This window comes from Cibotium barometz, chromosome 48, assembly GCF_041138505.1.
Source record: "Cibotium barometz isolate CiBa-2024 chromosome 48, ASM4113850v1, whole genome shotgun sequence".
Taxonomy (NCBI): Eukaryota; Viridiplantae; Streptophyta; class Polypodiopsida; order Cyatheales; family Cibotiaceae; genus Cibotium; species Cibotium barometz.
Window position 1 is genome coordinate 10,076,246 of NC_141093.1, and position 16,389 is coordinate 10,092,634.

The 16,389-nt window shown below is 40.7% G+C and overlaps 1 long non-coding RNA gene and 1 pseudogene across 1 annotated transcript; both read right to left on the reverse strand.

Annotated features, from left to right (window-relative positions):
* Positions 1-220: 220 nt before the first annotated feature.
* On the reverse strand, positions 221-1,256 carry LOC147610797 (uncharacterized). Its single transcript, XR_015263948.1, has 3 exons — positions 1,153-1,256; positions 860-1,068; positions 221-753 (listed from the first exon to the last, which is right to left on the reverse strand). It is a non-coding gene; the product is annotated as an uncharacterized LOC147610797 (long non-coding RNA).
* Positions 1,257-10,804: 9,548 nt separating this feature from the next.
* On the reverse strand, positions 10,805-13,098 carry LOC147610798 (FACT complex subunit SPT16-like; annotated as a pseudogene).
* Positions 13,099-16,389: the final 3,291 nt, after the last annotated feature.

Here is a 16,389-nt window from a genome sequence, read left to right on the forward strand (position 1 = left end):
ATGGCTGTCCCAAGCAAGCCTGCAACTGGCTACAAATGCAAGGCCGAGTTTTCAGCCCGAAAGAACCTGCAAATGGCTAAAAATAAAATTAACTTTTCAGCTCAAACGGGGCTTCAAATCAACCCGAGATCATATGCACTCCTACATGCATAACAGTCCAGAAAACAACTGATGAGTTGGGGCGATTTTAGCCCTCAACCATGTGCATAACAGTCCAACAAAGGCTGATGAACTAGCTCTCAATGCAATCATGCGATCACACTCGGCATACATGACCAAAGCATCGCCAACCAAACATGGTTTTGCAAGAGTCTGGTACCTTGATGACAGTGTAGGACCATTCCACACTAGCACATCATACCAGCATCTCACATCGACAAAAGAAGACAACAATTCACAGCCACCATATTCTACTCACAGAACTACTTGATATCATAATTTGTCACATCATAGAGCTGAATCTCATTAAACTCATAGAAAATTGGCAAAAAAGGAATTTACATGAGCTTCTGAACTAGTTGGAAAGAATCAAAACATGCAGCCACCATAAATTGAGAGATGACAAATATATTATGAAGGCCAGCATCGAGACAAATAGAAACGAACAAAATTCTCCAAAAACCACAAGCCCTTTCTGTATTCCTCTATGTATGGCATGATGAGCTATGCGTAGACAATATGCAAGATTATGTGATTCCGCTAGCTTCATAGCTTATGCTGCTCCCAAAACGATCAAACTGCAAGATTACTGATCTGAAATCAACCAAACACAAATCACTCTTGTCAATGACTTACTCAACAAGAGCATACATTACAATAGGAGCACAAGTAAACATTAGAGAAAATGGTCAATTTCTACCTTCAATATTTATGCTTTAGCTACGGTGCGTTAACTTGCAACCTTGTTAGATTTGCTTTTGTACTTTAGCCATACCACATGTTTGTTAGCAACCTAACACTTGCATACGACTGATATTGTAGAGATAGCAAAAGAGCCTTTAGTTTCAACACTGAAGCAAACTAGGATAACCAAATCTCCTGCCAAGTGCTACCTTGAAGATCCAAAGCCTGCAAGGAAAAAAATCGTAATAAATAATGCTGAGCTTATCCAACAAACAATTCAAATCTTGTTGTAGATAAAGATCTACTTACTTCAAAAATGATGCTGAAAATTCTGTAGTTTAACTGCTAGTCAGAGGATTTAAGAAAATCATTGAAAAGTTTGTAGTCACTCTCATCGAGTTGGTATTTTTTGTTGACACATTATATATCAAATTTGCCAATGCTATGATTGACTCTATGGCAACCATATTCAAGTTCGTTAGGTCATATGTAAACATCCGTGATCCTTTAACCCTTTGATACCAGCCAAGCTGCACTTCTATGCCTTGGGGTGGATTTGTCAAATCAAAGCCTTGTTTATAGTCCACATACCTGCCTCCCACGTTCTTCCTCATCTTTTGGACTCTTCCCAAGTACCAAGTGCCATGAGATATATCCATTTGGTTCAAGCTTATGGCCTTTCCATTACGCTTCTGATGCTTGGTGCATTCTTGCCCTTGTGTGTCATCCACAAAATAGACAGCACAAGCACTACCTATCCCAAAGAAATTTGCATTGCTTGAAAATTCTTGTTTTGGTTTATGGAAAAAATATACACCTTGTCTTACTCTTGTTAATCGATCCTTTGACAATGTTGAATTCCCATTTAGTTGACTGACTAATGTAGACTTGAAGATGTACTTTCCATCAACTTCTACGGTTGGGTTGATCTTTGGTCTTCCAGGGACTATATTTAGCTCATGATTCTCATCTAAGATGCCATCAATTTCATGTCGTATCTCAATGACCTCATCATCTCCATCCAGACCTTCTTCTAATTACTGGTCATCGTCGCTAAGTGGCTGCTCAAAATCATCATGTTCGTCTGCCACTCCCATTTCAGCACCTAATTTTGACCATGTAGAATCTGTATCCACCCAAGGTTGTGACCACCACTTCAAGCTCTCCTCTTTGCTGGGTCTCAATCCCAATGACACACAAGTTTTGAGCTTGCTGTAGGCCCTCTTTCAATGCATCGACTATTCTTTCATCAAAGGACACTACTTCATAGTTACTTAAATCGGCTTCTAGAATTCCTTCTTGGCTATTCAAACTCTTCCAGATGTGCTCTTGTTTCTTATGAGCTCGTGAAAAAATCAGCCCATCTGAACCGCATTCATGCATGGCAATCTTGTTCAAACTACCGATACTATGCAAGAGGTCTCCAAAGTCGAAGGCTCACTCTTGTCCTATCATACCTCCAATCTTACTAAAATAAATTTCAGCTGCATCTGACCCTGTGAGATGTAATGGACACTTGAGAGTAGGATAGAAGTCTCGAAACATTCTTATGAGAAGCACGACAAAATGGCATGAAAGCTGAATATCCATATAGGCCTCTTTACTGATGAAATTTTTCTTCAAGCTATATGTTGAATGCAATGAATCCATAACCTCCAAAGCTTGAAAAAGAAAGTAACCTTGGCTGCCATTACCACGCGCTCCCTCAAGTCTAAGTACGGCGACACAAAAATATCAATGTAATCAGCCATAATTTGCAAATATGCCCTCATCCCTTACATGCTTCTCTCCTTCTTCTGAAGCTTCATTAAACAGTTCTACACTTGTCTACTTCTTGCAATCCTTTGAGCTACCCCCCAATTTAGGTGATCATTTCTGTGTATATCCCCCTCTTGTAGTTTGTGTTGATCAATTGAAAACGCCTGGTAGACCATTGCAACATGATTGAGTGTAATCCAAACCTTTCCTACTCGGGGGGGGTCACTAACATGTAAAAGTGTCTATCACGTGCGTTCAACATAAGGCATTATTTATTAGGATGGACTCACATAAATTTATTTACAGAGGGAGGCCAATTTCTCCTAGGCATTCTATTTACAAAAGGGTATTTTATATTTATATATACTGCCAATCACTTAGAATGACACAAGTAGAATGTAGGAAGAGTGGCATAGATGATAAAGGTCAAAATTTTAGCATGCCAAACGTTGTGGGTTCAAATCCTTGAGGCCCACGCTCAATAAAAGCTCAGCTTCTTATTTTTAATGATTCTTTAGAGAGTCAATTCTAAAATAAAGCTTTACAAGTCTTCTTATATCAAGAAGCTTCTACCTATACAAAATGCACTTTGATGAGGGGGTGTGGGAGAGAGGGAAATGTATTTCCATGTGGTGAGAGAGAAAATCATAGTAGCTTAAAATTATTCAAATATTCTTTCTCAATGTATGATTGGAGTATGAATAATATTTGATAGGGACAATGTTAGAATGTATGTCCTTGCAAGATCATCATAATGATATCTCTTCTTTTGCTATGATAAATTGGTTTTATGCATGGACCAAGTAATCCTCTTATTTGATCAATTTTTGTGCTATGTAGGTATTAAGTGCGATCTTATTTGAATACATTTTGGGCACCATGGGATCTTTCTACAAGATTCAAGTGATCAACGATGATAATGAGGAGCAACTAGGATTTGTGAGGGTGAGACAAGATACACTTAGGCCCACTTTTTCTCAAGTTCAAGAAGAGATTGAGGGTGATGAGCTTTTGTGTGGAGTCTTTGAGTTCATAGATGATGATAAGTATATCTTGAACAAGAGACAAGAAGAGCGTTGGACACTAGATGATAAGACTTCTAGTTCGGATCAAGAGGAGTGCCACTAATGTAGAAGGGACATCTTCTCCGAGTAAGAGACAATGCATTCAAGCAAACGTTGAAGAAAATCATGATACTCAAAGCAACCCATGTTCAAGGATTTCTAGTACATTATTGAGCGCAAGTGTTCTAGAGCATTGGCAACAAGAATGCGATAGAACAAGATCAAAGCTGAAAGTAATGAATATCCCAAGGGATGATAGGTTTGAGTTGCATATACAGAAGACTTTGATGGGCAGCCCCGTGTAGTATGAATATGGTGTCATGAATGTGGTTCTTTATATGGAAAAGGCTCGGTAGAAGGGAAGAAAGATGCTTATAATTGGTTCGCTAACTTCATGAGGACCCACATATTGGAGAGCAAAAAACATGAGAAGAATTACATGGCTTTCGTGGGCTTCGAAAAGAAGCTATGCACCATGGGGAGTCACTGAGCATGAAGAGGGTGATAGACAAGTCATAGAGGACTCAATAGAGAAATTGCATTCTTATATGGCAACAAATGAAGGTATTATTGTTAAGTTCTGCTCATAAGTTCAATATCTTTAGAATAGAGTTTCAATTTTATAACTTTTTTTAATCATGTCTTGTGTGTACATAGGCTGGGATTTTGAGGTCGTAGAAGTGACACTACATGATTTGAAAGACAAGAGCTTTGTTCGAGTGAGATGTAAGTACGATGATGCATTGTTGCCCTTATGTCCTCCAAGATCTGATTTGCATACAGTTCTTACCGAGCACACAAAGTCCATACCCATAACAAGGCAGTTGCAAAAGAGAAGGAAAAGTCCAAGCCATTGTTCACGGGATTACGCGGGCGTCCGCGCGAAAGGAGAAGAAACACAATCCAAAGCAAATATCACTCAGTAATTTTGTGGTTTCTACAAAAATTGCAAGCTCAACTACTATGGGTGGCTCCTCTTCTCTCAATAACCATGAAGAAGGTGAAACTTCTTTAACAAGTCTAAATTTATTATGTTGGGGTTTGTGGAATCATGAGATTAAAGTGAACAACAAGAATGTTTGCATAAAGCCCTTGTTGGATGACCAATGTGCTGGTAAGTTTTGGTTTACAGAGCCTTATAGTAAGGCAACCTTATATGATGGAACTTCTACCTTTCACATAGATGGATGCTTTCGTCACATTAGTTGTCTACGTGTTTCTAGTAACGGAGCGGACAACCATTTGAAGCCTTTTCATGTAGCCACTGCAAAGGGATATCAAAGCTCCATGATTTTAGGATGAGATTGTACTACAGAGAGAAGACCGTCGATAAGAAGAGAGGCAATAGGGGAACTGATGGTGGAAGAAGATTAGATTTTCTCACTAGAACAGAGCTTAGACAAACAGCTATAGTGGCCAAAAAACATGCAAGAGATCTCACTATCAAACTATGGTGGGAAAAATCTCAGATTGCAGTGCTTTCAGTGAGGATACGAACTTTAAGAGAAGCAAGCATGGAGTCTCTTAACCGAAAGGATTTACAGAGATTTTGTAGCAATATCGTAGAATCCCATAGACTAGGAAAGTTTGGTGGTAAACCTGCCTTATGGGACTTCTTACAGGATGTAGCTACAAATTTATTGAGGTCAAATAGAGGACGAAGATACAGTGAAAACACAAAGGCTATGTTTGAGGTTGCAAAGATGTGGGGTGGACCAAGGTTGCACGATTTCCTAAGTGTCAATCTTAACGGCCCTTCATTGTCAACTACAAAGAGAGGGCATACAGTTTGTCTCAGGCATACATGGCTATGTTTTTGATGCCATCGCTGAAATTTATCAGAAGGAGAAAGACAAACACGGGATTGCATCATCACAGATTCCCTTCATCTTAGTGGAAGATGAGACTGCCATAAAAAAGCGTATCAGGTAAACATAACAAACTCTAAGTTTCTGTTCTGACTTACACAAGGCTTACAATCAGCTCATGCATCTCCTATACATTGTTCTTTTGGTTGTAGGTGGAATCCGAAGGATGATACACGCTTGTTGGATAAATTAGGGAACCATGAGTGCATGACTACTTGCACGATCAAAGTTGGAGAAGGAAAGGAAGGTTATAATGTGATTGTTGATGCATTTGAGACTCGTATCATTGGTGGTTACGCAAGAGTTTTTGTTGCAAATCCGCTAGCCTATCTTGAAGTTGCTGGAGACTACATTGATATTTTCTTGTCTCCGCACTTGAGCTTGTTAGAGAGAGTTCATTTAGCAGCCAAAGTGGCTTTCTTCTTCCAAATTTGGAGATCTTGGATTGTACAGCACAGCACATATACTCTAAGCACCAACTTTATCACCAAGGAGGCATTCTTGGATGTGCAAATCTCATGCCACTTTGTGGTGTTGTTAATCAAATATTTCAGAGATTTTCACCATTTACAAGAGCTCACAAGAAGCAAGAGCATGTAAGGAGGGAGTTAAATCTCAAAGAGGGTGTGCAGGAAGCCAATCTAGGTGACTATGATTGTGTTTCTACCAATGAGATGATCATCAGTGCCTTACAGAGGGGATTACATAGTGCTCAACAGATTTGTGAACGCCTACATATGAAGCCAAAAGGTACACAAGACATGAGATGGTGGTCGCAACCCTGGTTCGTCGATGGATTTTTTGATGCCTATGCAAACTCAGATTTCCAAGACTCTGATACAGATGAAGAGGCTCCTACAACAGATCAAGAAGCAGATTCAGATGAGGATGTCTCTATCATGTTGTGGATTCTATTTTGGATGAAAAAGAAGAAGTTACTCGGTTGTAGAGTTTGAGAACAAGTTAATTTTCAAGTCCACATTGGTAAGTCAATTGAATGGCAATCCCACATTGTCAAAAGATAGGCTGACAAGGGTTCGACAAGGAGTGTACTACTCTAAGGAAGAAAAATGTAAAGGGACAAATGAAAATTTGTTTGGCATTGGTTGCGATTGTGCGGTATACTTCCAAGAAGAGAACACCAATGTGAAGATCACGTGGTCATGCAAGCCAAGCTCCTCAAAAAGTAAGAAGAAAACAAAAAGCGTATGGTACTTAGGTCGAGTTCAAAAGATGAGAAGAAAGGTTGGTGGTGCATATGTGGAGTACAAGAGAGGGTTCAGCCTCTCTGATAGGCCTTCAGGAGTGGAGGTTCAACTAGGATGGTATCAAAAAGCAAAAGGAACGAGATGCTTTACATATGATTTGGCTGACCTTAAAATGATAAATATAGAAAGCGTCATCATTGCTCTAGCAAATCTCACATATGATTGTAACAAGAATAAGAACTTGACGAAAACGATTGGAAAGTTTTCACTGAGTTTGTGAAGGACCATTAGGAGCATTTAGCAGGTACATCATGTCTTCTTTACTAAATCCTACTGTGTAAAAGCAAAAGAGTTTGTGTTTTTGAGCTACATTTACAACATATTTCTTGTTTGATGTAACCTGTTGGTCTCTTATGGTTTTTTTGCAGGAACATAACTTTTGTTGTTACATGGCTGTCCAAACCAAGATTGGAGTTTTTTGATGAGGTTTTGTGCAAACTACAAAGTTGGATTGAATATTAAGTTTTTGATATATGCATCAGCGTGTGGATTGTAGCGAAAACTACCTTAAACATGAGAAGTGAAGGTGCTTAAGGCATTCGCTTTATCAATGGAAGAAACACATTTTGTATCTACATTTTGTAGCTACATTCAGTTAATAGGTTGTAGAAAAACGTTTTGTATATACATTTTTTGTAGCTATCCCTTCGATCTCATAATTTAGTACGGTAAAAGAGAAAGTAGTGTCGATGAGGTTTATGTCCAAAATCTGAAATGGACTGTAACAGAGTATTTTTGAACCACATTTTTTGTGTATCTACCTTATGGAGTTAAATGTATCTTGTCTCACCTATGTTGTTTATGTATCTACCTTTGTGGACTACAAATGAAGTTGGATGTATCGTGTCTCATCTATGTTGTTTATGTATCTCACCTCTGTTGGCAATGCTCTCGTAGACATGTATGCCAAGTGCGGTCATGTTTCAAAGGCGCGACAAGTGCTCAACCGGCTACCTTCTCTGGATGTTGTCTCTTGGAGGGCACGGATTGTAGGATATGCACAAGAGGGTCATGCCGAGCAAGCACTTGACTGTTCTGAAGAGATGCAACCTTCCAAATGAAATAACCTTCACATGCATGTTGAACGCATGAGCCACAATCGGACCAGTTTGACAAGAATGTGCATCCAGACATTGTGCCATGATCAAGCAACTGACAAAGCGAAAATAAATCCATGACGAGATTTCAAGGCAGGGGTTGCTGCAGAACGACATTGTGCTCTGCAATCTAGTGGACATTTATGCCAAATGCAGTGCGCGATTACTGTTTGGCAGGCTGCCTTCTTGGAATGTTATCTCTTGGAGTGCACTGGTTGCAAGATATGTACAAGAAAGTCATGCGGAGCAAGCAAAAACAAATCCAGGGTGAGAAATGTGCAGCCGCCATGGAGAGAAGTTCTCCTATTTGTCTCCTCTATGTGCGTGCTTCTCACAAAAGAGGTGTTATTCTCGATGTGGGAGAAGATCGGCAGCTCGGCAGCAGCTTCAGTGCATCTCAACTATAAAAGGCAGGATGACATTCTTGACGATACCTCATGCTGAAGCAGAACTCAATGGTACCTCTACAGAGATCCTGCCCACTTCAAGCCCATCCCTACTACTCTGGCCAAAGTGTGGGAATCGTGCACAAGGCCTGCTCTTATCACAATTGGACTGAGATTTTTTTAAGCAGAGATCAGTCATCGATGAGCCAGCACAAATATGCATGCCAGTACGTTGAAGGAAGAGAGGGTTGGGCAAAGGCCTCCTTTCTCTTGCGCCCGCCTAATGTTGCTCATCAACAGTAGAAAGAACATCGCCACACTTCTCTCTGAGCCACACATCAACAGTAGAAAGGTGCCCACGAAAGGGACAAAGATGGTCAGGGTGCACTCTGTGATGCATCAAGGCTCTGAGAATAAGGGTTTTCAGCAAGCTCAGCTAGCGTTTGTGGAGATGTGGTTGCTAAGCTATAGTCATAACCTGGCTACTAGTGAATATTCGACATTTTAGTACATTGCGCAAGGGCTAGGTGATTTGCACCCGTACATTCTAGGGTTAAGAAAGGGGATCATGATTCCCCTTGTGGGCTGGGCCAGTAAGTGGAGCCTTGCACACATTATCCAAAGATTCCTGAAGGGCTGCCTTCTCGAGGAGATGTCTCTTGGAGTGCACTGATCACAGGATATGCACAAGGTGGTCACGTTGAACAAGCACTTGACTGCTTCGAAGAGTTGTAGAGCCGACATGGGGAAACAAATCCATGGCTAGAAGGCAGGGGTTGCACAGCAGGACAACATTGTGGTGGGTGTTGCTGTAGTGGACATGTATGCCAAGTGCGGGGTTGTTTCAGAGGCGCGACAAGTGTTTGACGGCGGGCTGCCTTCTCGAGATGTTGTCTCAGCTGCCACGATCAATGAAACCAATAAGAGGAAACAAATCCATGACAGGATTCGAAGGCAAAGGTTGCTGCAGTATGAAGTCGTGCTCTGGAATGCTCTAGTGGACATGTATGCCAAGTGCGGTGCTGTTTCAAAGGCACAACAAGTGCTCGACCGGCTCCTTTCTTGGGATGTTGTCTCTTGGAGTGCACTAATTGCAGAATATGCACAACAAGGTCATGATGCACAAGCACTTGACTGCTGCTTTGAAGACCTACAGTGTGAGGGCATCCTTCTCGATGCAGTGACCTACACGTGCATCTTGGAAGCATGTTCCACGATCCGAGTAGCCTTCTCAATGCAGTGACCTACACGTGCATCTTGGAAGCATGTGCCACGATCCGAGTAGCCTTAAGGGGAAACAGATCCATCATCGTCCATCACGAGATTGGAAGGCAGGGGTCATTGCAGGAAAACATTGTGCTGGGCAATGCTCTAGTGGACATGTATGCCAAATGTGATGATGTTTTAAGGGTATGTTAACTGGGCTGTTTTCTTGGGATGTTGTCTCTTGGAGTGCATTGATTGCAGGATATGCACCAAAAGGTCATGCTGCACAAGCTCTTGACTGCTGCTGAAGATGGTCAGGGTGCACTCTGTGTCGCATCAAGGCTTCGAGAAAAAGGGTTTTGAGCAAGCTCAGCTAGCATTTGTGGAGATGTGGTTGCTAAGCTATAGTCATAACCTGGCTACTAGTGAATATTCGATGTTTGGGTACATTGTGCAAGTTGGGTGATTTGCATTTGTACATTCTAGGGTTGAAGAAAGGGGATCATGATTCCTTGTGTGTTGGGCGAGTCAGTGGAGCCTTGCACACATTATCCAAAGATTCCTGGAGGATGTCTTGGGGCTAATGCCAATTTGAGTGTGGAGCACAAGTAGTGGATCCGGGTACACTTTTGCCATTGCCAAGACCTGGTGGTTCTGCTCTCTAGGCAACCCAGTTTCCTTTGGTTTCCTCTAAGGTTACCCCACCTCTTGTCCTTTTTCAGAAAGTTGCATGGCATTTCATCTATTCCAGCACTGAAGGCAATACATGGTACCGTTTCTGATACCAACCTCCACTGATCGCCTTTTTTGATACCAACCTCCACTACAACTGAACCTGATCGCCTTTAAACGGCATTGGATACCCCCATCATGGAAGCGAAGAAAGAAAACCTTTTTTTAAGCCTCAAGGTGAAGCCGAAGCACACAGCTTTTGTAAAGCATAAAATTAGTTTTATTCATAAGTTCTCTTTGTAATCAAGATTTCAGATTGAGTGAGAGTTCAATTATTGATTACCTTAGTATAAAAAAGGCTGTTTTAGTACTTGCTGGCCTCTTATGGTGCAGGGGATTCCTTGCTTGTCCTGTAGTAAATTAGTTGACTCATTCAGAGTGATTGCAGGACACATGCTCAAGAAGGTCATTCAGAGCAAGCACTTCGCTTCTTTGAAGAGATGTAGCGTGAGGGCATCCTTCCAAAAGCAGTAACGTTCATACGTATCTTGTGAAAGCATGTGCCATGATCGAAGACAAGGGGAACCAAATCCATAACGAGATTGCAAGGCCTACGCAACTCCAGCAGAGAGAGACGTTGAGCTAGCAATGGCTTTGAGGTAACAACTCTGAAACTCTCTTCACAAAAATTTTGAACTTTGTATTTTTTTTTCTCTATCCCTTTCTCCTGCTGCTTTTCTTCGATCTCATCAGGGTCATAAGTGCTACATCTTCCACCACCTAAGGTCTGCACCACATCCATCACCTCCACAAAAAACTGCACATCTTGGTCTTCTTGTTCCCAATCATGATAAAATTATGCAAGTGAAAGTGCAGCAGGGTAATCATTTCCTTCTCTGCAAGTTGAAAAAAAGCATGCTTGATGTTTCTGTACGTAATATCAACTTTCTCGTCAGCTTTCATGGTTGAATACCTAAAACCATTGGTGTGTGCCTCTAATGTACCACTCAACTTGCGCCCCTTGCCTCCAAAGACAAGCCTAATCCATAAATCTGATAGTCTTATAGGTTTTGCTTTCATAAGTTATAGTTTTTCTTGTGTCACTAGCGTGGCCCTCTCTACCTTCTCTGATTCCCTCAAAGCAACTTGGCAACGCAACGTCTTAATCAGCTGGACTACTTGGTTAGTGTGTCTCACATCACTGGATCGGAAGGAAACTTCCTTCCAGTAAATTGCACTGGGAACTTCTGTGATGCCAAGTCAGTTTGGCAGAATAACCAGCACCGGGCACATTGAAAATCATTCGAATGAAGGAGTGGCCTGCATCCTATTGGGCTGGTAACACTCTTTATAGTAGCTATGTGAAAGGTATCCATTAAACCATAAACTGGCAGTAAAATTGACTTGTTCTTCTGATCTACCTGAATCATTAATTCTTTTGAGAAAGGAATATCATCTAGATTCCGATAGGCCACTAAATCTCCAGTGGTCCTGACCACACCTTGCTCGTCTCCTTGGCCCAGACCCCCAGAAGCCAGCAGCCTCCTAATAGTCTCTTCATTCTTTTGTTGAGCAAGCTCTGCTTGATGCTGCTTGCACACCTCTTCCTTTGTCATCTCTTGATTGTCAGGGTGCAAAGTTGCTTTCAGAAACTGGGCATTAGCTCCATTACTCGATGGCAGCTTTAGCTTTGATTTTGGCTTCTCCTGCTCCTCCTCTTCCTCATCTTTGAAAGAAGACACAATATCATCGTAATATTTTGAACAATTTGAAGTTGCACTCTCAAGACCTTTCTCTTTTATGACTATAGTATCTGTCAGCAGCAAAAAAAAGTTCTTTGTCTTGGGGTCCTATGAGCTCTATGTCTGTAAATTTTGCATTTTTAAACTAACATTGAATACCATATCTGCCTTTAGAATCCTATCATTCTTGGAATTCAAGCTTCGGCCAGATTCCCTGAATTCAATGCCAATACCTATGCCAGGAGATTTTAGTTATATGGGGCAAGAACTCCCGCCCTTCCCTTTCCATAACATATAATGCTGCTTTGTAAGCAGCTGAAGCAGGATTTCCACATTTTAAAGCATTCATGGCAGCTTTGCGGGCTTTTTGAAGTGCCTTGTAAGCTTTTGATTGAACTGGGTCTCCATCAATCAAATACGTTCTTGCAACATTTTCACAATAACTATTGTATCTCGCACCAATAGCACAAATAATGACACCCAATGTATCATAATATAGTGGATCTTCATTACTGATAGCACTTGGCCTTAGAGAAAATACCCCACCACTTTGAAATACAGGGGGTAGTAGATGTCCACATTGTCAGGCTGCTTCAACTTTACCTTGGCTTTTTCTAGGATCAATCACTGCCTTCTCAATGTCATCTCAAAATCTTTACAAAAGAAATAATTGTATCTAGTATATAAGGAGATTTGAAATATCTCTTCAAAAAAAATATATTGACAGTAAGGGATTTATAAAATTTACAAAATTTTACAGAAGGGTGGAGAAAACTACTCAAAAAAGGTTACATAGGGGTTTATAAAAGAGGCCTTGAACACACGTGATATAGGGGCTTTACACTAAGTGACCCCCCCAAGCTTTCCTATGGCAACTTGTCGAGTAGGGCTATCAAGCGGACTAACAAGCTTCTTTCCACCATGTACAAAGTCTTGATCGTGTAGACCATACACATGGCCATCTACTATTCTCCCTCTTAGCTTCCATCCATACCAATCAATAAAGAACTGGTTATGGCTCTTTCCAAGGTAATCATCAAGCATGAGCTTGCGGCGTCTATTGTCTCCATCTGAAGCGTGTCCAATTATCAGCCCTATCACATCCTTTAGCTTTGCATTCCAGAGATTCTCCACAAGATTCCATTGGTTCCTAACAAAAACACTATCAAAGCGATTACATGTGGCTTGCACCATTAAAGCTAGCCGTGTGAAAGACTATCATGAAGAGGGTTTACTATGAGAAGCCTGGCATAGCTCCCCACCACACATGGTTCTGAAAAGCATCCACTATCTTGTCATAGCCTTGTGATCCCTCTCCCACAACGATTGTGTCATTTGAAGAACATTGATGATGCTCTCCTTTTTCCCCGCAGAATCCAATCAGAGTATCATCCTTGGCATTCCATCATCTACATAAAAGCAAACCCACTTTTTGTTTTGCATGCTTTATCTATATGACAAAAAGAAAGAAAATTTCCAACTTAAAAAGTGCTAATATGTCTACCTAATCTTACCTTATGCGACGTTTTATGGTTGTCTCATCCTCAACAATGATGACTGGAACCAACGATGTTATTCCATGTTTTCTTTTTGCATCCATATATATCTTGCCCATGGCATTGAATATGTATTCGTGCTCTCTAGAAATGAATTGGGTTGCCTTTTTACCTTGTCTTTTTATAGTGTACATGGATGGCCCTCCAAGGTTAGTACTTAGAAGTCATGCAAGCGTGGCCCACCCCATAGTTTGACAACCTCAAAAATTATCTTTGTGGACTCAGAGAACCTTTGTGCCTGCTTAGCTTTTAGAGCATTCTTTTGCTACATCTTGAAAAAAGTCCCACAAGGCAGGTTTACCTCCAAATTTACCTCGCCTATGGGCCTCAATTATGTTATTGCAAAAGCGTCGTACATCCTTCCGATTGACGCACTCAAAATTTGCTTCTTTTAGAGACATGATCAGCACAAAAAGCACAACAAGCCTTGCTTTCAACCATCGCAACTTTCGTTTGGCTTCTTTTAAGTTTTTCTTTGACTCCAATGCAACATTCTTTAGCTCTTCACCGCTCTGAGATAATCTAATCCTCTTCCACCACCTATTTGCCTAGCCCTCTCTTCTCTTTTGCAGCACTCTCTCATTGAACCCTCATGCAAAAATCATCACAGGTGAGAATTTGTTTGCAACTTTCACATGTAAAACACTCAAATGGCTTGCCACAGTTTGAAATACGAAAGCAATCTTTGTGTCTATAGCACCCATCTACTTTAAATTCATTGCATCCATCATAGAGGGTAGCTTTTGTATATGGCTCTGGATACCACACTCACGTCCTATTTTTAAATCATGTAGCATAGGTTTTATGTCGATCTGGATCCCTTTACAAGCCACAGTACTTTGCCATAACCCCCAACACAAAAGATTTGATTTGCATGAAGAAGGCATGTACGAGTCACCTTTATTAGTAGAAGGTGTTTTTGAATGGGATGGTGTGCCACTTCAAACTGGCTTGAGAAAAGCAACCAATGATTTTTGTCCTGGGTCTGCATCAAAAAGCTTCTTTGGCCGCCCACGTGTCCTTGCTAATCCAAAAGATGATTCGCTCGGTGATGCTTTGTTTACAGCCATGATATGAGACTTTGACTTGATGTGCTCGGTAAGAAGAGTTTATAAATCTGGTCTTCGTGGACACAAGTGCAACCATTTTTTATCATACTTGCATACAACTCTTACCCTAGCTTTATCCTTATAATCATGCAAAGTTGCCTCAATCAGCTCAAAATTAGATCATGTGGTATTTTAAACCAAAACACATACATGTTAGTCTTCACAATCAACTAGCAATGAACTTTGACATCCATTCAAAAAACCTTGTTAGAAAGTAGCATAACACTTAATTAAAATGTAGTTCAACAACTATAAAAAGTTTCAAGCATCATAGAATGTGCTATTGAAGGTTTATTGTTCAAAAGAGACAAACTTGCCTTCATGAGTGTTATTGAAAGCATTCATGTCCTCAACCGCCGCTAAAATTGCAGCCATATCATCTCCACCACTTTCTTCTACATGTTTGAAGCTAGTTTTTGCTGCTTCCACCTTCAAGCCTCGATGAGCCAGATATCTTCTTTGGTGAGCTTGACTTTCTAACACATGTGTTTGCATGAAATCAGAGAGACATGAGTAAGGTGATTACTTTCCAGGGAATCCTGATCCCATAGAAGGTTCCACATTCCTGGCACCAAATCTGAACCAAAGCACAACCATTGAGATCTTTTGTACTTAGCTGAAACCTATCATCTCTTGGTGGGTTTTGCTCCTTCAACTTCTTGCGAGTCCTATGACGTTGTTTCTGCTAGCTTTGAAGTGTGGACATTGAAATCAATGTGCTCTTTTTAACATGTTTCTATTATACTCCGGGCTGCCAAATATGTTGTGCTCACTATCACCAGATTTGTTGCTTTCTTTAAGATCTCTAGCTTCCACATGCTCCTTTAAATATTGACATTGCCTTTTTGTAGGTCTGCTTTCATCTTGAACCGCATCAATTATGGTGCTTGAGCCTCTCCTAATACCAACAACTTTGACGTTCTCTACTTGCCAGCGGCTCTTCTTGTGTCAGATTTAATGTGCAAGCTTCACTATCATCATCACCTTCAATAATGAATGTGACAAGCCCATCTTGAGTGATCTCCTTCTTCCGAACATCACTATATGTGAAATTAGCCAGAACTCATACGTAACCCAAAAGCTTTTTCTCAGTAGACACATAATCAAAAACCTTCATTCGAATCTTGTTGGCAGCCATGGATGACCAGCTTGATATCTAAAAGCACAATATAAAAAGAAAAACATGCTAAAAGTTATGATGATTATAAAAAAATGAAATTGCTTCCACTTCATATGATTCAGTAAGTGCAAAAGGCAAAGCAAAAGATGACAAACCTGTTGAAGACAAGCCAAAGTTCAACAGGCACCTTCTTAGCTTGCATATAAAACTTGTGAAAATGAAGAGAGGATTTTTTTGCTAAAAAAAGATGATAGAAAGAACCTCTCTCTCTCTCTCTCTCTCTCTCTCTCTCTCTCTCTCATATAGCCAATACAAAATAACAAGAGACAACACAAACCTTTCATCCCTGTAAGTCTCCATTTTGGGTTACTGAACCATTGTCATTTTAACGTTGGGTGGAAGCCATTCCTTCGTAGAGCACCTGAACTCCCTTCCTACATATGTGCCTTCCTACATATGTGAATGAGAAGAAGAGAAAGAGCTTCATCAGCATTGGCAATATGCGGAGAAGAAGAGAAAGAGCTTTATAGCAATGGCAATATACTGAGAAGCAGAGAAAGAGCTTATGAGCATTGGCAATATGCCCCTTTGTGATGACTTTCTATGCTGCCCTCAAGCTTGTACCTGTCTGTTGTCGTTGACTAGTTGAGCTTTGCCACTTCTCCCAACCAGAACGAGTAAGATCACAAGATACTATTAG